The sequence below is a fragment of the Lagopus muta genome, chromosome 1, assembly GCF_023343835.1.
Source record: "Lagopus muta isolate bLagMut1 chromosome 1, bLagMut1 primary, whole genome shotgun sequence".
In the NCBI taxonomy this organism is placed as follows: domain Eukaryota; kingdom Metazoa; phylum Chordata; class Aves; order Galliformes; family Phasianidae; genus Lagopus; species Lagopus muta.
The window spans coordinates 126,126,430-126,150,550 of record NC_064433.1 but is presented as its reverse complement, the minus strand read 5'-3'; positions in this window follow the sequence as shown (position 1 = coordinate 126,150,550).

The window sequence follows — 24,121 nt, the reverse complement described above, 5'->3', positions numbered from 1 at the left end:
TCAGGTCTTCCCTGCATTATTGCCAGGCAATCATCTTCCTCATTCACCTCCTTGCCAAGGCTTTAACACACTCATGAAACACAGTATAATGACAAGAATTAATTAACAAAAAATTAAGAAAGTAATTGCTGAATTAGATAATTTTGTCTTTTGATGTTTTGTTTTGTTCAACCGTAGAACAAAATAGTTTTGCATCTTTTGGCACTAACTCCATGTTTCATGTAAGGAAGTGACTTTGTCCTGTGTACCTACAGGCTAAAATAGGAAAAAAAAAAAAAAAAAAAAAAAAAAAGCCTCAGAAAAGTGTACCTACAAAAGCAAAAAAAAGGACATACAGGTGGGTAACGTAGCAAAGCTGGTCGATTTTGGGATGGAAGGTTTCATCAAGTAAACCTAGCAGAAGTGAAAGTGGAGAACTAATACTGCAGAACTAATACTGCAGTATTTTACTTTGAGACTATATATTTGAATACTGTGCTTGCATACTAGGGCAGAACCTCAGGCTTGCACTCCTCTAGCTCTACTGCTTATTTGTCAGAATGCTTCTTGCTGTCTCTCTGACTGTGCTAAGCAGCTTTCTCTCACACAGTGCCTGAATGCAGGGTGAAGGACAGCATATATCAGAGGTTACTCGCCACTGATGATATAGATAAGGCACTTATCCTGTGAGAGGATTAGCTGTGAGGATGTGTGGACTGCCCTTTCACCTGTCATAGAACAGGACTTGAGTGACTTAACTTACTAGTCTGTGCACCTAGATAAAACCTGAACAGCACATAAAATATGCATCTTTGTGTAGATGTTTGGGTCTGAGGAATTTCTGAAAGAAGCTTACTAAAAAAGGTCAAGAGAAAGGAGGAGAAAAAAAAACCCTTCAATCACCATTACAAACTGCTGTTAGGTAAATGTTCAAATTAATTGAAAAGAAGGGGTGGCTTGTATTTTTGTTTTGACTTCTGGATAATTTGCACTTCAGAGTAGATGGCAGGATCAAAATACCTTAAATTCGCTATTATTTGATTTGTCCAAGATGCTTCCTTCCTTGGCCTCCGGTTCTTCCTCAGAATTCCAAGCTTTTCAGGTTTGACTCGGTCCCGGGAATCTCTCTCTCTCATCTTGTCTGATTTATTAATCTCAATTTCAATTAAATTGTATATATTGTGTTACCTTGTATTACAATATTATAGTAAAATAAGTTTTCCTCCATAGATTGTTGCTGCCGTTCTTTTCCTCCCTTCCTTCCTTCCCATTTTTGTGGGACTGGGGTGGGGGAGCAGAGGCCTGTTGCCCCTGTCATGGACGTAGATTGATCTAGTCAACTCTGTAACTGAGAACATAATCCATGGTGTTCAAGCTTAGGGTTATGAGTGTAATTCACCTAGTCTGAGCTGCCTCATCCATAGACCTTTTAGATACTTTTGCTAGTCAGTTATTCAATAGTTCTGCTGTTATTCCAGGAAGATAACAACAATTCACTGCCACAAATCAAGGACTAGACATGGCAGAATTGTCTCCCAACTTATTTCTAAATTGTCTGAAAACAGGTATCCAGAACTCACTGCCAGGCATCAGCAACCTGAGATGAATATTCCTAGAAGCCCGCTAAGATCAGGTGAGGCCTCTCAGCTGTTGTTCTCTACAAAAAGCTCCTTCATTGTCTTTGCCTTCATTTTCATGCGTATTGCATGAGAGCGACATGTGAGCAATGCTGAAATCTGTCAGAAAAGAAACCATCAATTCTGTCTTATCACATTAGTTTCCAAGTCAGAAAGAAGGGATATCAGCTCAGACATTAACACAGATGACCTAGATAGAACAAGCCAAATATGTATTCTAATGTCTTTTTATTTTGAAAGTTTCAGGTACAAAAAATTTAACGTAATCAAATAAAATTAAATTGAAGAGGAAAAGCCAAGACATGCATTCAGATCATTCAGTAATTAAATGGAGAGGATAATTCCAGGCTAGTAATGGACTGATTGTTTCTTTTCTGATAGGGAAAATAGAAAGAAAGCTCAAGAAGATTATACTTTTTCTAAATTTATAACATAAAAATGCGGCAAAGTGAATAATAGAGAACAAGGGAGTGTTACTTGTTTTTTATTTTTGCTTTGGGTGGGAGAGGGTGTTAAATGTATCCATTATATCCACTTGAAATATTGGTATAACATCCTGAATTAATCAATGTTTTTTAATGTCTCTCCCTTTCTCCCCTGTCAGATTGCAGTGCTGAGGACTATGTTCAAATGACAGTGCTAGCTATTTTCATGTTAGTTTACTTTTCTTACCAAAAAGAAAGTGTTAAATATTTCTGTCTTTATTTCATATTTTCTTCTGGAGAGAATCAATCTCTCACTTTCAATGAGATTACAAATGTGTAGCCATAAGTCAGAAGAACTATCAGATGCAGAAAATAAAAATTAGAAAAAAAAAAAAACAACAAAAACACAACAGAAAGATACATTAATATCAAATTTCAGTTGATTGATTCTTAGTTAATAATAATGATTAAAAAACAAATCTGTCCCATAAGCAAGCAGAAGAATCTTATTGAATATGTTGTTTGTTAAAACTGGATTGTGTATAGTTCTTCCAGTGGTTTAGAGGTGTTTATTACTTATTTACTGTAGAAGAATTGCTCCTGACAATTGTTGTTTAGCTATTGCTTTTCTTTATTGTCTATGGTGAAAGAAAATCTTTGTTGAAAATAAGTCAGTGTTATATTTCTGGAATCATTTTGAAGGGTGGAGAGAGTGGATTTCTGTTCCATCTTTACACTTTGCAGTGGAAAACTAGAATGCTTTTTTCCTCTTGACCTGTGTTAATTAAGTCATCTTAAGTCACCTACCTCCATACAACTAACATAAAATTTAATCACCGCTAAAATGCTATGTGAACTTTTAATCAGAGTTTAAATGGCACTTAGTGATTTCCAGCTCTTATGCTGTCCCTCTGCACAGAGGGAGGGGAAGGAGAGATAGTTTTACTTGGTGAGCTTAGACTTTTTTCCTAATTAATTATTTCAAGATTAACAGATTTTTTACTGCTGGCTACCTGTCAGCAAGCTGTGCAGCATGCTTCTATGGCATTTTTTCTCTTTGCTGATATTTGTACAAATAAAAACAGCAGACTGCAAGAAATCCAGGAGACTTCTGGAGTCCATCAGACATAACTTCAATACCAAGTATTGAACCTGGTATTGAACCAAGGTCCAAGTATTGAAGAGATCAACCAGAGATGAAATGCAGGGACATAGAAATGGATCAGAGCTGGCCACCCTTTAGGGACAGTCCCTTGGCACAAGAAGGATGTGAAGCTGTTGGAAGCGGATGAAATAAAGATGATCAGAGGGCAGGAGCACCTCTCCTATGAAGAAAGATCGAGAGCTGGGCTTGCTTAGCTTTGAGAAGAGAAGGTTCTGAGGAAACCTCATTACAGTCTTCCAGTACTTGAAAGAGCTTATGAGCAGGAGGGAGACTGACTTTTAACACATTATGATAGTGATAGGACAAGGAGAAATTATTTAAACTAAAAGAGGAGGGATTTAGTTTGGATGTTAGGCAGAAATTCTGTATCTGGGGAGTGGAGAGGGACTAGAACTGATTGCCCAGAAAAGCTGTGGATGTCCCATACTTGGGGGCATTTAAGACCACGTTGGGTGGGGCCTTGAGCAGACTGATCTAGTGAGTGGCAACCCTGCTTATGGCAGGAGAGTTGGAACTAAATTATCTTTAAGGTTCTTCCTACCCAAGTCATTCTATGACCCTATGATTCTATGAAATAAAAAATTAGGGGAATTACAAGAGAATGATGAGAATAATGAATGAATCAGGACATCAACCCTCAGTGCATAAATATAAAAAATATCTTCTATTGACATTTTAGTATTTTAGATTGGTTTGTTAGCTATAATTCAGATGCTTATAACTGTGTTCAATATAATACTGAATATTTGCATCTATGCTAGTCATTCAGAGTGCAAATGAAAAAGCAAAGATCTAGAGATATTGTTTGGAGATAAACCCTTGTGAACTTTGCGCAAGGTAGAGCATCATATTTTAAGACAGAACATGAATATCTTATTGATATTTCTGTACTGTACTGTTCTGCACATTATAAAATCATCCATTGTATTGCGTCCTGTAAAACAAAATATACTCAGCTAATTGCCAGGAGATTATCAGTTCTTCCTTAGGGCCAGATTGGATATACAGAATCTTTCCTTTTTTTTATCTTTAAGTAAAATCTTGTAACATTTTAAGGAATTGTGTGCCCAAAGGCATTGAGCTGATATGAGGAAAGAAAAGAAATAAAATGGTCCTTTTGTGATTATGCACACTGGAAATAGTATTACATGTTTGTATGCTTCCTTTCTTTACTTACTACACTTCTGAAAGAATACTTACACAGGCATTCTGTCAAAAAAAGCTCGGGATAAAACATGACTTCTTCAACAGGTAACATCTGAATTTAAATTTTTAGTTAAGAACTGTTATATAAGTAAAATCCACCTTCCCTTTACTACTGACACTCTATCTCATTGCTTCTGAGCTTTGGGTATCCTCTGCTGACTTTTCCTTAAGACACATTACTTTCACGCTGAATAACTCCCTAGAAGGTTACCCATTGGGCTTTTCTAATTATCCAAGTTTGACTGTCAAAGTAGGATATATGGGAAGTGTAATTAAGCTGTTATTCATTCAACTCCTATAAAATAATATTGTGATGCTTAAACAAAATTGTGTACAGTGCAACATCCCCAAATGACCAGCTGTCTCGCTCCACTTTGTAGGAGGGAGAGGAGGTTCTTTTAATATCTATATACCAGGCATGAGATTAAGAAACAACAGTACAAATGTTGGTCCAACCAGTTTATTACAAATCTTAATTAGGGAAATGGGGAAGGGGAGGATGGACACTATTATGAATTAGGGTAATGGGGAAGGGAAGGAGGGCGATAGAAAAGACAGAAAAGAAGAAGCAAGGAGTCTTTATAGGAAGCAAGAGGGACATAGTCACCATCATGGATCCAGCGTGGTTCGAAGTTCAGTCTTTGATCTTCAGTAGTGGTGGGTCGTCAAGCATTGTTCTGTTGATGACGACGACAACGACGAGGACGAGAACAATGAGAACGACGACAATGATGACAATCAGGGCGATGATGGCCCCTTTTTCAATGGTTTCAAAGTGATCAAGTCAGCTGTCTTTGGAGCCTGTTTTTTTTTCTGCCAAACTGCTAGTAAGCAGTGGGACAGTTAGCTCTGTTCCTTCATTTAAATGCAATTCTTCCTAGTCTTCCAAGTAAACAATATTAAAATATTTTGGTTTTTTTTTCATTATACGTTTTCCCACAAATTTCTGTTTTGTTTTGTTAAGATAACAGATCACAGTAGGGATCTTTAACTTTCAAAGGCAGCTGTTGTCCTAGCAAAGCAGCTGAACCAATATTTTCATTTCTGTTATTTCAACTAATTTTCTTCTGTATTAGTCAGTGGTATTCGATAAATTCAGAATACTCAGCAGAAATGTGACAGAGGACACTCAGTTTTCAATCCACTTTCTATCTGAGACAGTCTTCCAATTTCAAGACAATGACTGTAATTGTTGATTTTCAATTAGTTTAAAATTAAGTCTATGACAAGCAGTTAAACCTAGCCATTGTTTCTGCTTCTACCGTGCTTTTACTGAAAATAGAAACAAAGAAAAATAACTTTTCCATTGGTCTTTCTCTTTAAGCAGGTAAATGGAAATTTTCAAATCAAGTAGATTTTTATCACACTGGAAAAATAGTTACTCCCACAGTCCTAATTCTGGAAATAAAAGGGCTCTAACTTCTGATTAATTTGAAATCTTAATGTAATAATAATTCACTGTAATGGAATACTGTTTGTCTAACAGTTCATTGCCTTCCTTTTTAAGTAATGTGTGCTCAGTTCCTGTCTAAAAATGTCTAATTTCAAATTTCAGACAATGAATTTATTTGATCTGTTCAAGATCCTTCTGTTACTTCAATTATGTTCCCCATAAACATGGTTATAATCTATGACCTTGGCATATAATCTTCCTCCTCTGCCTTTAGTCAGCCTTCAAAAGGAGTTTTAACTAGAAATATTAATTACTGAAGATGATGAGTGCAAAAGTACATAGGGTATTTAAGCTACGTCCTTTCTGACAAAAAAAAAAGGAAATCTCAGAAGATTATTTTAGTCTTTCGTGCTAAACTAGTCCTCCATAAAATCAAAAAAATCAGCTTTCTTATAGTGCTTTTCTATTTATTTTCATTATTCACATTAGTATCTTCTAAGGAGAGCTATCTTTTTGACATAGAACATATTTTCTATTAAATATAATCATGCCTTCTGGTAAAAATAAAAAACAAACAAACAAACAAACAAAAACAAAAGCTAAAGAATGTCAAAGAAAGGTCCTTTTACCTTCTCTCTCTCTAATGATTTCACATTAGAGAAAATATATTCATTCTATCTTCTATTGTAATATAATAATGGAATTGCGATTGACAATAAAACCTGAAAAGATATAAAAGTGCTGTAAATATTAAAAGCAGAAAAAAATGATTGGAAAGTGATGTGAGGAGAGGGGCATGGGTTAAATGATTTGACTGCAGGTGGAAAAGTGGATCTTTACAAGTAATGAAAAGATCTGACTGACGTAATATGAATTAATGAAACATTTTCTCTTCACTTTTTCTTATGAGTAAACATTTGTTGGTGACAGACACCAATTCATCTTTCTAGAAACAAATAGTATTTTATGGAAGATCTTTTTCTGTCTTTTCTGTCAAAGAAGCTTCGTTGTTTTTAAAATATGTTAATGGTCACTAAAGAAAACTGTTAATTAGGTTAAACACATAGGTAAGTCAGATATGAGGGTTCTTTTTTGATTTTTGGTGTGCTTATCCATAAAACATGGAGAAGTTTACAAAGTGTTGTGTGCATGCACCTTCCCCTTGCAGCTAGAATACTCACCTAGAGCCGTAGTTGTCAGGATACTGCCCTACAGGTGATTGTGACTTCTGACTTTTTGTCCTGAGGGTAAAGATGCTCCTTTTACAAGATTAGAACACCTTTTTTCACAGCACCCTAAACATATTGTCTTAGACACTGGAAAATGTATTGTTAAGTCTCCTGATGATTGCTTAGATACTGATCTTGGTCACCTTGTGTACATCTGCTGTCAGAAAAATGATGGCTTTTACTTTTAACTTTATGTATCTAATTTGTTGTGCCCTATGGTTTTATTCCAAGCATTTTATGTACAGTATTTGTACATAAAATATTTATATGTACATATAATTTATATGTACAGCATTTTATTTACAGGAAGAACTGAACTTATCATGTTGGACAAAAAATAAAATAAAATAATAAAATAAAAGTAAAAAAAGATCATAATACATGATTTGCTCATAAGCTTTAAGATTAGCAATAAAATGAAAAGTAAGTTATTTTTAAGTAGTATAAATACTGGAATTCCTTTTCTGCATAATATAACACAGAAACATACATTTCTTTCTGTTCCTGTCTGTAGAAAAAAGTATAGAAGAAAGGCCAATACCTGTTTTATGGCTCCCAGCTCTGTCTTCATAACAGAGAAACATACACATAAAGAGGAACGTCAGGTTTGCATTCATTTCAAATTTTTTGACACTGCAAAATAGAGCTAAAGAATTGCACCTCCAGATACATACTGTAAGAGGCTGTAATCCTCTCAATACTAGACTGCATATCCTACTGTTCTGATTTTGTTTATCAGGATAACTGATGATAAAGACTTTACTGACAGTTGGATTTATTGTGGATCTGTAGTCCATGTGGGTGGTAAATTCAGGTGTCTTTGTCTTGTGTGTATCAAAGATATCAAGAATGAATTGAATGATCAGTAGTCAAGCTGAAGGAATATTTTCCAAGGACTTGCCTTGGAATTTCAGTCAGATTGAAATACATGTACAAAGGGCAAATAAATTAATCATAAAGAAAGAAAATAATGACACACAATTACACTAAACTAAGAGGCAGAGAGAAAAGTTTCTCTATCAGTGCAGGAGCTCTATTTGTAAAAAAGTCTGAAGGAGCAAGCACGGAAAGCAGCAGAGCAATTCAACTTACATTTAAATCACTTAGCCTGTAATTAACACCCCAGTGTTAAAAAGGTTCTTACACCAACATATAGCTATTAAACTAGACCTCTATGACAAGATTCCTAAAAAGAAAAAAAACTTTTTAGTTCACATTTATTTAATTATGGTTATATGTGAATCTTTTCATTCAATATTACTCTTCATGAGTTATACAAGAGAATGACCCTAGCAACATTACTAAAAAGACAGAAAATTACTATGATTTAGTCATAGGTTTTTGTTGGTAATGTCTTTTATTTTTCTTCTATAATTTTTTTTTCTAATTAGTGGTCTAAAAAGTGCAATTTTTTTTTTTTTTTTTTGTATTTTTTAAAAATTATTATTTATTTATCATGCTTAAAAATAGCACAGGGCATACATAAAAGAACAAAGCAGCCTTACTTTCACAGATACAGTTTAGGATGTAATCAAACAGCAAGCTCTAAAGGAACACCTGCACTGAAAGCTTGCCCATCTCCTCCTACTTATTCTTCTTTGGCAGCCCTCCTGATCTGGCCTGCCAGCTCCCCTAAGCAAGCAAGGACAGCTGCAAAAGAGAAAGAAAGCTCATCTTCATCAAAACACTCTTTGAAGCTCTTCTGAGGATAAACATTCTTCATTTATTAACAGCTTAATGCTTTGATAAAAGCTCACTTTGTTAAATAGCTTGGCTTTCAAGAACTGCCCACATAGATATTTGCATGAAGTTTATAAGAACTTTTCAGACAACAAGGAATTGATGGAAATATTGCTACAGGCACAGAAATAAAAACAGAGAACATATTCCTACTAGGAAAAGAGAAGAAAAAAATCAAAGCAAACTTCTGTTCAGCAGGCTTTCCTATTTTCTGAATTATCATAGTCCCCTCTGTGTAGAAGTGTCATTATATATAATGCTGAATAGCTTTGCACTTGATTTTGAGTAACTCAGTGCAAAGAAAAGTTTATTGTAATATATGCTATTATAACTACAATAATGTAAAAATACAATGAAGGTTTAAAACCTAGTAAAATGTAATGTTTGATTGCATATACAGGGAAAACAAAAAGGAAGCAAAACTGAAAATATTGTCTAAACACAACTCATGTATCTAAATGGTTTAGCACATAATTTTTCCTAATAGCAGCAACAGGAGACTAACATTCAGTATGATGTAAATTAAGGAAAAGCAAATTCTTAGATATGATATTATAAATCATTGACATCAATCTTCAAAACTGCTTGTAACATAATGCTTCTACCTTCTTATCACAGTAGAGCTGAAAATTTGAAAGAATCCAAAGTGACTATTTGATGAGAGCGTCCAATTAGATTGTTTTATGAACTAAGTATTTTGATGTATCTTTTAGGGAATTCATTCAGAAATTTCCAATGGCAAAGCCCATTTATTCATACTTTTGTGTTTCATGTAATATTTTAGAAAGACAAATTATAAGGAAAAGCATTTCTTGTGATAGATAGACATCCTTCTGTGAATGTAAATTATTCATTGAGTTATTTTTTCTTTGTTGTTTTTTCTTCGCTTGTTTGTTTAATTGGAAATCTTTAGAATAACTCGTTTAGTATTTAGAAAATATAGTGTTCAAAGGCTTCACATTCTTAGGGATTTTAAGAAGCTTCCCTTTAAAGAGGGTTCAGTCTTCCTTTTAGGGATTTTAATAAAGCAACATATTTTAAAAGGAAAAAAAACAAAAAGCAAAAAAAAAATCCCAACAAAACACCATCACCACCACCACCAACAAAAAACACCTGTGCTACCACAACTTAGCTAAAGAAAAAACCTCAAGGTTAACTGATTGCATTTATTTCCTCTTGTTCTGTGTTTCTTTGCTTTAATCTCTTTCTTAATGAATTTTTTAAAACTTCACTGAAAAATATAAACATTTTCAACTTTTCACATTTCAGAAGCTATTGACTGAGAGCTGGGTTTTCCCAATTGGGTAAGTGAACCAAATAAGATCATATAACAAAATACATGGCATACTACTGCCAAATAAAAATACAAAACAGCAACAAGAATAGCAACAATAAACCTGCAAGAATTAAGCGAGGAAAGAACAGAAGAAATGATCAAAAAATATCTATTTCAGTATTTTAGTAGCACGAGTTTATAGGACTTCAGTAAAACTAAAGTAACAAAAATAATTAAATCTGAAACATCTTCTATGTGTATTATTTTATTATATTTTTAATATACCATCCCAAATAACTGAAGGATACTTCTCATGTTGTAGTAAATATTTATATGAATGAAGCTTAATTTAGATTTTAGTGGGATAAGCATTTTTGAGAGACCAAATAAATACCCATGTAGAACTCACTGATTTTCTAGAAGGACTTTTTTTTTTTTTTTTTTTTTTTTTTTGTCCCCCTCTTGGGAATTTTTTGTTGTTAAATATTATAAATAAGGACAATGTATTTGATTTTCACAACTATGACTAGAAAACGAACAAACAAAAAAAAATGTTGGATTTATCAGCTAAAAGATACACTCAGTAGAAAAACTTAACACTGTATCTTTTCATTCCTGGCAGTAAAATAGTTAATTTATAATTGTCATTCTCAAAATATGAAACCTTGTTCATGCAAAGTTTTCACAACTTTTAAGTTTTCTACAGATGGAACCGGTTACATCAATAGTGTAGCACACTACTTTTTTTTTTATACTAATTTTTGCATCAATCCTTAGAGCTGCATACACTTGTGAAGAATATATTGAAGAGCTTTATATGGTAAAATATTGTATTCTGTGTTCATTTTGTGATACTTAAATGACTCCATAATAACCTTTGCACTATTCCTAAATGCTTTTTTACTTGCATCTTATAAAAGGCTCTATGCCTTCTATCACTTATCCTTCAGCATCCCTGGATCTCTGTGTGTGCTATTAGACCTCAGCCACTTAAGAGTATGAGAAGAGAAGCTGATTATAGGAAATAAGCGCGGAGAGGATTCCCAACAATGCCTATTACCCTGCTGTATGAAGGGTTAGCTGTCAAATATTTTATCAGAAATGTGGTATCAGCTCTAAAAAGATGAGTGATCCAGACCTCAAGATGTGTAATTTCACAGCATATTCCACCAAGTTAAGCAAGAGCACATCACTGTCTCCACAAATTACTTAGTAGAGGGCTGGGAAGTGGAAACAGTACTTGCTCTTTTTCAGGATTGCATCTCCACGATTTTTTAGGCACAGGTAATTTCAGAAACATGGGTTACATTAAAAAAATAATAAAAATAAAAATAAAAAAAAATCATTGCTCTTTTAGATTTGAAGCCAAATTATTTCTTCTTTTATTAGAATGGAGATTTACTTGATTATTATTCCTGGTCCATATAGTAACTAATATTTGCTAACTGTCCAACAGAAACAATATTGGAATTAAAGCCCTTTTCCATCATGGGATTTAATCTACCAACCATGGTGGCTATCACTAATATACAGAGCTTCAAATCAGTTAGCCAGTTGATGAATTTTGGCAAGCAATTAGACAAAATGCAATTCTGCATGTCAGAACTGAGTAAGATAAGCAAAAAGCCACTAATGGAAATCACCTCCTCTTTTGGGATGAGGAACGTGGAAAAGTAAATTAATAAGAAATTTCAAGTCATGGAAGCAGTAAAATGTGCTTAATATCAAATATTTTGAGAAAAAGAAGTTTATGAATAATAAGGTTGAACTACTAATAGTAATGCAAAGGTTAATGTGTCTGGAAAGGTTAAACTAGACATTAAAAAATTGAATGAGAGATGCTTTTCTTTAACTGCAATCATTTCCTGAAGGTATAATGGAATAGACCACGTCAAAAGGCTATTGTGAAGTTTTCCTCATTCTTTTATGATGGAAAACAAATTAATTGAATTTCATCTTCTTCATCCTGATATAAATTAAAAGAAACTGCATGGAATCAATAGAAATTCTCTGGGGTAAAACTGAGAACAAAATAATTGTAGTCAAGCTGTTAGTAGTTCAGATGAAATAGTATAGAAGGAAGAGAAGGAATATGAATTCAGAATTGTAGGTACATGATTTTATATATAAATGGTAAATACAAAATAAAATTTGAAAACATACATAATCTTGCAAATCTTGCATTTCCTGGTTATTTGTTTCATTTTTCATTGGTCTTGACTTTCTTACCCTTGTTTGTTTGTTTGTTTGTTTGTTTGTTTGTTTTCTGTAGAGATCAACAGATCAGGATCTCTACAATACACATCCACTTGGCCAACATACCCATCCAACACCACACTGACTCTAAAGAGTGGGCACTCCTTTTACAGGGTCTGACTGGGATGGAGTAAACTTTCCCCACAGCAGCCCATATGGTGCTGTGTTCTGCACTTGTAGATAGTACGTTATAAATGCTGTCCTGAGGTTTTGTCTGTTGCTCAGCATTTACCCCACCTTTTAAAGCAAGTAGGCAAGGGGAGAGCAAGAAGTGGGGAGGGAACATCACCAGGACAGCTGAAATAAACTGATAAAAGGTATATTCTATGACATTTGATGTCATGCTCAGCAATAAAAGCGGGGAAAGGGGAAGAAGGAGCTGAACTTGTTATGTGAAGGTCTGTCCTGACTGCTAATTGAGGCCTTGCTACAAAGACATGATTGAAAATGGCTTGCTAATGGAAAGTAAAGAATAATTGTTTTCTTGTTTTTTCTTTCTTTGCTTCTATACAATCTTCACTTGTTTTTCACTTTCTGTTTTTCTTCAATTATGTTGTACTTAACTATTTATTTTTTTTTCCCCATCCTATTTTCTCTCCACCCTCTTCCTTTGAGGAGTGGGAGTGAGTGATAGCCGTTGTGGAGTTTAGCTGGCCACAGCTGTGAAATCTCCATATGGAGATTATGGCCCCTATGTGTAACGACTCCACTGTGGGCTCAGCCTATTGCACAGTGACTGACATGTGTTGTTCTTACCCCACACAGAAGAGCTCTTTATTTAACTATTTTTCATTTTTTTTATTAGACTGTTTGCAAAAACCTTCAAAGGCTTTGTTGTTCATATATCCCCAGGCCTACCTCTGATTCTTTCTATACCTAAGGCCACACTGAAGTTGCCAGGCTTTGTGTTCTTCTCTGGCATATCCTCCCAAATTTACTACAAAAGTGGGAGGTTACCAAAAGTTACAGGACACAAATTGTTTGATGTATCTTTGTTTTCCAGATCTTCCAGATTATTATCATCAGCTACAGCTGGGTAGATGTAGACAAGGTCCCGTTTCTCTGAAAAGTACTTTCAGGTAAGCTTCAGCCCATAGCACCATGTCATTAGGAACAGAATTTGTGTCTTCAGATGAATACGTGCTTGAAATCTACTGGAGAAAATAAATAAATAAATAAATAAATAAAACAAAACAAAAAACATAAATATAGATAAATGCATAGTTTTTGCTATTGCAACCTATATATAACTCATATGGAATCCTTATTAATATTTTCTCTACTATTTCAAGCATATTTAAAGACAAAAGGCTATTATGTCATCTGCCAAAAATTATGAAATAATGTCTGCATTACTTGACTATTATGTGAATCAATATTTAGGGAGGAGGGATGAAATGTTTAACACAGATAAGCTTCTTTTAAAATTTCTACAAAATGTCTACACAGAACAAAAGCTACCAATTAGATCAACAGAGAGCAAAATTCAGTGAAGTTCTGTAAGTATATGTTGATGAACGAGAGAACATGACCTTTTAAAATGTGGACACTGTGTCTTTGCTAATTCTGTCTATATCTAAAGATCATCTCAGATTTCATTTTTAATTCCAGTCCCATTGATCAAGCTGTATAGTAGTACTGTTGTCATTAAAAATATGATAACATTAAAAATATTACAACAGATTCAGACTTTGAATTCCTCTGAGTGTGTACTGTTTGAAACATTTCTAACTTTAAAGAGCTAGTTGCTACTGGTTTTGTTTCTTGTATCTTGTAGCACATTATCCACAACCTGATGCAGCTTAATGGCAGTGCTAAGTGATAATGATTAGCAACTCGTTACCATGCATCAGTACCCATCCATGTAGTCACTGCATAAATAGGAAATAGAAGTTCTTCCATTATCAGTGACAGATAACTGATACAAAATTATCTGTATTCTACAAAGATGAGGGAAAGACAAATAAAAAGAATGCCAGAAGTTGTACCAAAGAAAGTAAATTGTTTTCAGGAAGAAAGAAAAAAAAATAATGGGCAGGAAAATATTGATTCTTTTTTTTGTTTTGTTTTGTGTTTTGTTTTGTTTGTTTTGTTTTTGAGAGAGAGAGATGATGTTCTACTGAATCAAGTTATGGATTCATGCATACATAGAGAAAAGAATAAACAAGAATTATTATTTTTAATTTTGTAAACAAATTTATGCTGAGAAAATAAAATAGAAGATTTTGGTGCTGGATACATTTGTAGCATTCCTCCATGCCACACCTGGCCTTTTTCTGTTTACTCACATGTGATGGATGAAAGCTTCTATCATTATTCAACTGGATTTCAGGACAAATCTTATCTCAAATAACCACTACCTATGACATATAATTTTGGTTTTTGAATTTATAGCCTGTATCATCATATATTTTTATAACAACTCTTCGATAGATGTAGAGTCATATAAATTTCATTTTTGAGCTATGTACTTATCTGTTGTAAAACTAATTCAGATGACATCAAATAAATTAACCAAAAGGTAGGCTTTAGCAGGGCATTAAACAGTTGTATTTTTCTATCAAACAGTAGAAAAATAGTTATAATAATCTAAGAAACAATTTCCCATAATCTCAGCTGCACTTAGTTAATACATGAATAGACAGTACTATACATCAGATAACATACACTGTTTTTAAGGCAGGGATTCTATTTGAAAATATTCATGCAGATATGCATACTTGGGTCTGCTTGTAGGATTATACAAGGAATCTATAAAAATTAATTTAGTATTATTTTAAAATAGGTCTAGAATGAAACCATACAATGTGCATATATTATTATTGCATATTGCAATATTGCATATTATTATCATTATCAAAATTATCATGTCCAATCATCAACCTGGCCTACTGAGTACCATTGCTAACTACTCTACACGTCTCTTAAGCACTGCCAGGGTTGGGAACTCCACATCTTCCCTGGAAGATTCCATTCCAACCATAAATTCATATGATCTCTCAGGTTGGAAGCAAACCATAAAGATCTTGAGGCCAAATGCCGGTTCAACACAGTCCTACATATAAAATATATGGCTGAAAGCATTGTCCAAATGCATCTCAAGCTCTGGCAACCTCAGTGCCATGACCATCTTACATACAGATTCCTTTGATACATGTATTCATATACATGTATATATATTCATAAGTACCTTAACAGAGAAGTGAATGATTTCCTTAACTTGATCTTTTCCCTGAGAAGTGTTACAGTCCTAGAATGCTCTTGAAAATAGATGAAAAGACTTTCCATGTAATGTTTGAAATAAGAGATAAAAGCAATATTCAAAAGAAAGCCTAAGTCATTTCAGTATATTTCATATACTCCAGGTATTTGAAAAGAAATCTGATTCGGAATAAAATATGGATGAAATGTATCAGTTTGGATCTTCTAAAAGAGCATAAATAGCTCAGAAAGGGATGAAAAGCTTAACCTTTATTCTGTCATGATAAGGATTGCAGTGGAAAATTTAGCCTGAGTGCTACTCTTAATGCTAGAATCTCACCAGTCATTTGCTTTGGCTGAACAAAATGCTCAGTAAAAAAGGAGAGGGAAGAACAAATACATTGCAAATAGTTGTTTCACATCTGTACCTACATAAGTGAGGGTGTGAAATGTAATAGCATAACCAGCAAAATGAGTTAGTTCAGATAATTGATAGATATTTTTCCAAGGGTGACAGCACTTAAGTATGATAGGTAGGGACAGAATTTTATATGAGCTGTGCATTTTGAAAGAAATGAATTTTTCCTCAGCTTAGACTGACTAAAGAATACAGTGTTAAGGAGACAAAGACAGAAAGAGAAGAGCTGTATGTATCCTTTTGTTTCTTTGCACATCTTAGTTTCAGAGGCGGTTCCAAATGAGCTTAACAAAGAGAAACTACAAGCAGCTGGATGTGATGTGATATTACCAAGGGATAAAGAAAGAAAGCATAACAGCAACTACAGGAATGAATCAAGATATTTTTTATCATTTAATACTCACTGTAGTCTTTTTACATCCTTTAAATACTTCACAGTACTAAATAAGAAAATTGTGCATTTTATCTTTGACACAGTTGTCCTGCCCTGTCATTCGTGTACAACAGAAAAGGATTTAGCATTTTATATTTATAGAAATGTCTATCACCCTTCATCTACTTACAAGGAAGAAATAGTATAAAACAAAACAAAATCCCATCTCACAAAGCTGCACTTTCAAACAGTTCTCATGCTAATTACTTTCTCCTGTCGTGGAAAAGACTTCCTAGTGTAATATGGCGGTAAATAGCTAGGCTATGACTATCAATATTTGGCTTATTGAGTTACTGTACATGTACTGTACAAATAACAGTGGTAGAAAGTCAATCTCTCCTTATTACACAGTCAATTAAATTTTCAAACAATTACTTAATATAAAGGTTTGGAAACGTAAGTGAAGGAAAAAAATGATTTCAGGGCTCAGGGGAAGATTTCTCTAAAATAGTATGGAGGAAGAAGAGAGAGATACAGAGCTGAAGCAAAATGTGAAGCAAACAAAAAACAGACACAAAAATTTAGAACAGAATGTTGGTGAGCACAGTATTAAAAATGTCTAGCGTCTTTTTCTTTCTACATTTTCTTCACGTATTTCCATACCTGTACAAAAAATATAATTTGAAAAGTTTTCTCAGAGGCACCTGTGCTATTATGCCACTTAGTTCTTTCCTGATTGAATCAATTCAACTCTACCTTTCCAAACTGTCTATCATTTTCTGCAATGAATTACATTAAAATCTCTTGTAAACTTTTATTTTTTTTCATGTTCCTTTGTATATTCATTTTTACTTAAAAAAAAAAAAAGTCATTTATCCAATTTTTTTCAATAGTGAGGTTCAGAAGATAAGACCAAAAGAAAAACTAATGTTGAATTTTGTCATTTTTCATTTCATTATATGTATCACAGCATTATAAATTCACAAATTGTTAATGATTTCAGCATATATGTTACTTGAAATTAACATTAAAAAATATTTTGCTCGGAAAATTTTGGGCATCGCCTTATTAAATAATTCTAAATTGTGTTTATGAAGTATGTCTTTGTTCTGACCCACAGTGTATCAGTGTTCAGTTTTCAGAAACTGAAAATCAGACTTCTTTCCTTCAAGAACCTAATTATATTATTTAAGAGGCAAACAAAATCTCGGGCATGATAATGTTGTTTTCTTGAGTAAGTAGCTGTAACTCCCTTTGCAGAGTACATGGTGACAATGCGCAGTGTCAGAAGCTCGTTACATTCCTATGGCCATTGCAGAGAGAAGCACAGAGTTTAACATCAAGTGCTGAAAGCACTTCTAGTTGGAAGGAGTGATCCAGCCTTAGAGGCATGAAAAGCAGTTTTGTGAAATGAAAGAACAAAAGTTGGACTGGAGTCCCCATAAAATACATGGGAATACAGCTCTCTCAATGCAACAAGATCCCTGCTGTGAAATTGCTCAGAATTATTTGGCTGGGGTCAACTCAGAAATCCAGCAGCAATAAGACATATTGACAGTTTGTGCCCTCTAGAGAGGGCATGTGAAAAATATGTAGAGAAAACACGCTTCTAAATAAAAACAGAAGAATGCTTCAATGGAGTACTTATATGAGTTACTGCATGCCTAGGACTTGCTGAACGATGACCTTTCTAAATGTATCAATAAGCAAGAGCTGAATATAACTCAGTTTATGAACAGGATACAACTTGGCAGTGTTGTAATATGGGCTGGCCACTGAGAAGAAGGAAGAAAATAATACAGGTCTAAATTTCATGTAAGCAAGTAAAAACATTCCACTCAAATATTCTTGTATATAGATGCTGTGTTCATACACATTTTTTTCATCTGCCTTTTCCAATGAATTTTGTAACTTGAGAATTTACTCTTTTGTTAGGACATGAAATGCAATCAATTTTGGCCTGTCTCTGTACTTTAACGGCACAGATATCAAACACAGGAAAGGATTTTCCTTCACTTTATTAGACTGCAGCTAGCTGGAGATTATTACAAAGCCCTAACTTGACAACTGTCACATTGTCTTTGTGAAGTGTGTAAGATCAAACTACTTCCCCATACTTCTGAAAGCTTTCTCAGTGAAGTTAGACACAAATTCTTAAGCACACACTCCTGAGTATGAGTAAATGCACTTACTTATAAAAATTGATCAATTGCCATAGGAAGCTGAGAATGTATCAGACAATACATTTTAAGAGGAAGATAAATTCTTGATGGGAAAAGAAATAAAAACAAAAATAAAATCTGAATATTAAGCTAATATTGTACCAGTTTTTCTCACACAAGGGATAGGCAAAGAGTCACAGACTGACAGCAGCCCCCATTCCTTCTTCTCCTAGGATGCTTGTTGGGAAGAGTAACAAATAACTTTAACCTCCCTCCTGCTGAGCCTTTTCTTGCCCATCATGGTAGCTGAGTGATCTCCCTATCATTACCCTGGCACGTGAGCTTTTCCTTTGCCATATACTTTCTCAGTTCTTCTAAGGAAGGGAATTAGAGAGCAGTATGGTGGTTCCTAACTTCTTGCTGATGTTAAACCACCGCAAGCCTTTAAATTAGATTTGATGAGGGACATCAAAAGGGGACAGCACTGGAGCTAGAATTCTTCCCTTCTTGAGTTGAACCGAAAAGTAAAATGAGTATAAACCCTAACATTTAGGGTCCAAAAATCTGTTACAAATAACCTTGGGATTTCTATGTCTTTTGTTGTTGACTTTATTATATGGTTTTTGTGGTCTCTCTAAAAGATACTCTATGTTTCAAATTTGTTTTTTTCTGGGAAACTTTTTAATATCTTTCAAAGACTTATTTATGTATGTAGCATGATAAATTTGCTTGGTGCAATGAACTGTTGGGTTTTACGCTTTAATACTGTGTAATAAAAATGACCACTTGTAATTGTCCAATCATCTTCTTAAATGGTGGACTATATTAATTCATTTCTTACAGAACATGTATACATAACTAACTTTTCTTAAATTGTTTAAATTGCACAAAACCAACAATTAAACAACTCACACCAAAATTTCCTTGGGCATAACTTTGGATAATGTAGGATGAATATCATTCTGGTTCTAACTGTTGACACATTCTAATTTTTTCTCCCCACATTCTCCAAATACTACTGTAGCCAGTGAACTCAAAATTTCTAGTAAAGATATTTGAGCATGCGTAATAATAATTAAAGATCTATCTGCCCTGGCAATCAGTACTTAGGGTTGTTTTCAAGGAAAGTTATCTAATTAGTTCTTTTCAATATATACAATAGCATTTATAAGGATGCTTAAGGAGATGCTTAAGGAGATCAATCATTTTTTTTATTTGTGAACAAGTAGTCTACACAGTTTTCTTATAGCTTATTTTTTTTTTAAAGTAGCATTAAAAACACTTACTAAGGATGTTTAAAGTAAAATATAGTAACTGGAATTTGGGGTGAACTGGATGGTCAGCTAACATTTAACAGTGAGTAAAAAATTGTATGTAAGTGGCAGGAGCAATCCCGTTTCTTTTTTAAAAAAAGAAAGTGAACTTAGAAATTATTTGTTTACTGATCATTTTGCTTTGATCTTGTGAGAAGGTGATCAAGTCAGGCTAAGATAACCAATTTAAAAATTTGTATTTGAGTGAGAAAAAGAACTCCTATACTGTAAAAGCAGTTGTAAAACAGAGGTTTGAACTGTAACGTACTTTTTTTAAAACTTGGAATCAGTGGGCTGACCTACCAGAATTCTAGTCTGATTGGAGAAAACCTTCACTAGAGTGAGAAAGTTTTTCTCACAATGTGGCCAGGCCATAACAATCCATTTTAACAGTCTTTTCTGTCACAGGAAGAGACATTACTGTTTTCTTAAGGAGAATATTGACCTTAGTAGGACACATTCAGGAGGGTTTGCTGTACTAGTTTTCAAATTAAATTTAGGCATGATGAAGTATTCTTGCCATAGAAGAGGACATATCACTTGAGGCGGAAAGATGAAAACTTTCTGGATAGATATCTGGTGCACTACCATGCAGGCTACTAACCTCCCACATAAATAGCAACAATTTTACCAGAAATATAATATTTCCACGTGATCCATAAGGAAATAGTAACAGGATTGCTAATAATTATAATAATATACTGCAGTAACTTTCTGTTCAGTAGAGACAAGCACATTCTTCTTATTATTTGCAACCTTCTGAAATATACTTAATTGGTAATTCAAACATAGAACCAGCCCTTTGTCTTTGTGGATCAGCTGCTGAAAATGGGTAAAAATAATTCTGTGAAACAGTTTATAGGAAAAGAGATCAGTTAGAAAATGTCACCAACTTTAGGTGCTAAGTTCTTTCAGATGAAAGTAAATGCAAGCAAATTAAAGACAGTAATGTGTTTTCCCTGATTATAAAAACAAGTTACTTCATAACTGTGCAGTATAAACTTAAAATATAAAAGCTCTAAGAAAGCAATGTTATTTTAGTAAGAGATAAGGAATATGAATTTTTTAAACATTTTCATCTATGGCATCTATCAGGAGGCTCTCTGCCTCTACCAGCTACCCTGTCCTGCCACCAGGACCCACCCCAGTGCCTAGGAGCCAAGGGTCTCTGTCCAGGCTGGGAGAAACAGCTGTTGCTTTTCATTTTGCAGGTTCAGTCGGTAGTAAAACTGAGTGTGTGCCCCAGAGATGGAAATTCAGATGCATAAAGGACAATGTTGCAGATGGCCAAACAGACTGCCACTGACAAGATGCTGCTATTAACAGCACCTACACACAGATCTCACATAAAACGTAAACAGAGGATAGAGAGTGGGGCTATGTAGAGTAGTATAAACAAAAATAAAAAGAAGACAGGGCAAACTGCCATGATTAGGAATTGAGCTGGGTCAGACAAGTGTGCTGACTAGCCTTGTTTTACATATGAATAATCCCTGTTATAATCCCTATTACATCCCTTTCTGTCTGCTCTTCCTCTGATCCCCCCACTCCTTTTGCCCTGCTCTTTGTCTCATCAGTTCTCACAGCCCCACTCAACATACTCTCCAACATACCAAACCATCAGATACACATCCTTCCCAGCTGCAAATTTTCCTAGCAGTTTCTTTATTGCCCATCAATGAATGTGACTCACCAGGTTGGTCTCTTGTGCTTCTTTTTGTTAATACTAATTGTTCAGGTTTTATATATTTGCCCTCTTCCCTTTCCTTATCATCCCAAATGACAACTCAAGCAATCTTACTGACAAATAAACACTTTCCCATTCCAAATATTAATTAGTGTACCAGATTAGGTTTGTCTTCATCACTATCACTCTTGTCATCACTTGGTCAGGTTTATACCTCTGTATATACTTTCGTGTTCATGGCATCTTCCTTATTATCCCCTTTTATATTGAAAATATTTTTGAATCCATACTCAGAGATCTCAGTAGTCAAAAAGACCTTGACCAGATACCTTTAAGCAAGAAGATACTCTGCATACTGCTTTCAACAGAAATAACTTAAGTGTGTTATATGTCTAAAGACCTGGGTATCAATTTTTACTGCACTGTGACTGTTGGGGTAACTTATTTGTTGACTCAGAGACACAGTGAGGAATAGGTGGTGCACTATCAATTCATATCCTTCTGAAAAGTTCTCATAGCCTAAGAAAAATATTCACTTCCATTACAGAATTCCTGGATCAAATTATGTTAATCAAAGACTATTTCAACATATGGGTAAAAAAAAAAGAAAGAAAGATTCATGGAATCATAGAGTTTCTCAGGTTGGAAAAGACCTTAAAGATCATCAGGTCCAATCACAACCTAACTAAACTACTCTAACAACCTTTTGCTAAATCATGTCCCTGAGCACCACATCGAATTTTAACACATTCAGGGATGGTGACTCAACCACCTCCATGGGGAGCCTATTCCAGACCTTAACAACACTTTCTGTACAGAAGTCTTTCCTAATATGCAACCTAAACTTACCCTGCTGCAACTTAAGGCCATTTCGCCTTGTCCTGTCACCTGTCACCAGGGAGAAGAGATCAACTCCACTCTTGCTGCCTACCTTTCAGATATTGGAAGAGAGCAATAAGGTCTCCCCTCAGCCTCCTTTTCCCCAGACTATTCCTTCATTTCCTTCAGTGTCTCCTCATAGGGCATATTCTTCAACCCCTTCACAAGCCTTGTTGCTCTTCTTTGGACCTGCTCCAGCACCTCAATGTCTTTTCTGTACTGAGGTGCCCAAAACTGAATGCAGTGCTCAAGGTGAAGCCCTACCAGTGCTGAGTACAGGGGCAGGATTACTTCCCTAGTCCTGCTCACCCACTATTCCTGATTCAAGCCAGGTTGTATAAGAAGGATTGGCCTCCTTGGCCACCTGGCACACTGCTGGCTCATATTCAGCTGACTGTCCATTAATACACCATGGTCCCTTTCCATCAGGCAGCTTTCCAACCACTCCTCCCCAAGCCTGTAGGGTTGCCGGGGGTTGTTGTGACCAAAATGCAGGACCAAGCGCTTGGCCCTATTGAAACTCAGACAGTTTACCTTGGCCCATCAATCCAGTCTATCCAGGTCCCTCTGTAGTGCCTTTCTACATGAACATGCTAGCCCACTTCCTTGAGGTGGTACAATCGGATAATCTTGAGTTCATTTTTGGGTTCCTCATCAAACTGAAAGATTTAATAAAGCCTGTCTTAAGGAAGAAAATTTTGGAGATGCAACATTTTATGAAGCTAAATAAATGTGATGACAACAGTACAAATCAGAAATAGAGAACTATTCAATATTTTCCTTTTCTTTCTTGCCAGTTTCATGTACTATTTTTATTAGTGCAATGACTTCGCTACCAGGAAAAGCAAAAACCTGAAAACCATTTTCTACTTTGGTACTTACGATGAAAATTCTTAGCCACATCATCTTGTTAGTATATATTTCTTACAAAAAGTCATAAATCGAAATTATGTGGAACATCACTTTCTCCTGTGCAGCTATGTATACTGACAAGAATCCAAGTGAGAGATACAATTATCCTCATACTCTCTTTATACAGAGTCACACATCCCCTTTTCTTTTTTTCTACGTCATCAGTCCCAGATTTTATTTTCAATTATTCAGTGATATAAATGTTATATGAACCATGATTGAAATCAAATAAAACATGATTCTATTTAACATCAGATAAAAAGATTCGACACAATTGATCCTGCATTTCTGTTAGCCTTACTTTAATGTTACACCATCGCATTTACTCTCCAACATTACTTTTCTAAATCAAATAATCTAAGCCTTTCCATCATTTCACTGAAGAAAGTCCTTTACTTCATCCTCTTCACCAATAAAAACTTGATTTATAATCTAAATATTTAGTTCTGAAATATCATTTTAAAATATTTGATGCAGTATTTAAAATAGGGATGAATTATCAACATGGTAATGAAATTGTAACATTTTCTATATTACTGCATGATGTTGGCTACTTTCAACAGTGACAATATCACAGAATCACAGAATCACAGAATTGTAGGGGTTGGAAGGGACCTCCAGAGATCATCATGTCCAACCCCCTGCCAAAGCAGGTTCCCTACAGCAGGTAGCACAGGTAGGCGTCCAGGCAGGTCTTGAACATCTCCAGAGAAGGAGACTCCACCACCTCCCTGGGCAGCCTGTTCCAGTGCTCCGTCACCTCACTGTAAAGAAGTTCTTGCGCACATTTGTGAAGAACTTCCTATGCTGCAGTTTCCAGCCGTTTCCCCTTGTCCTGTCTCCACTCACCACTGAAAAGAGTCCAGCCTC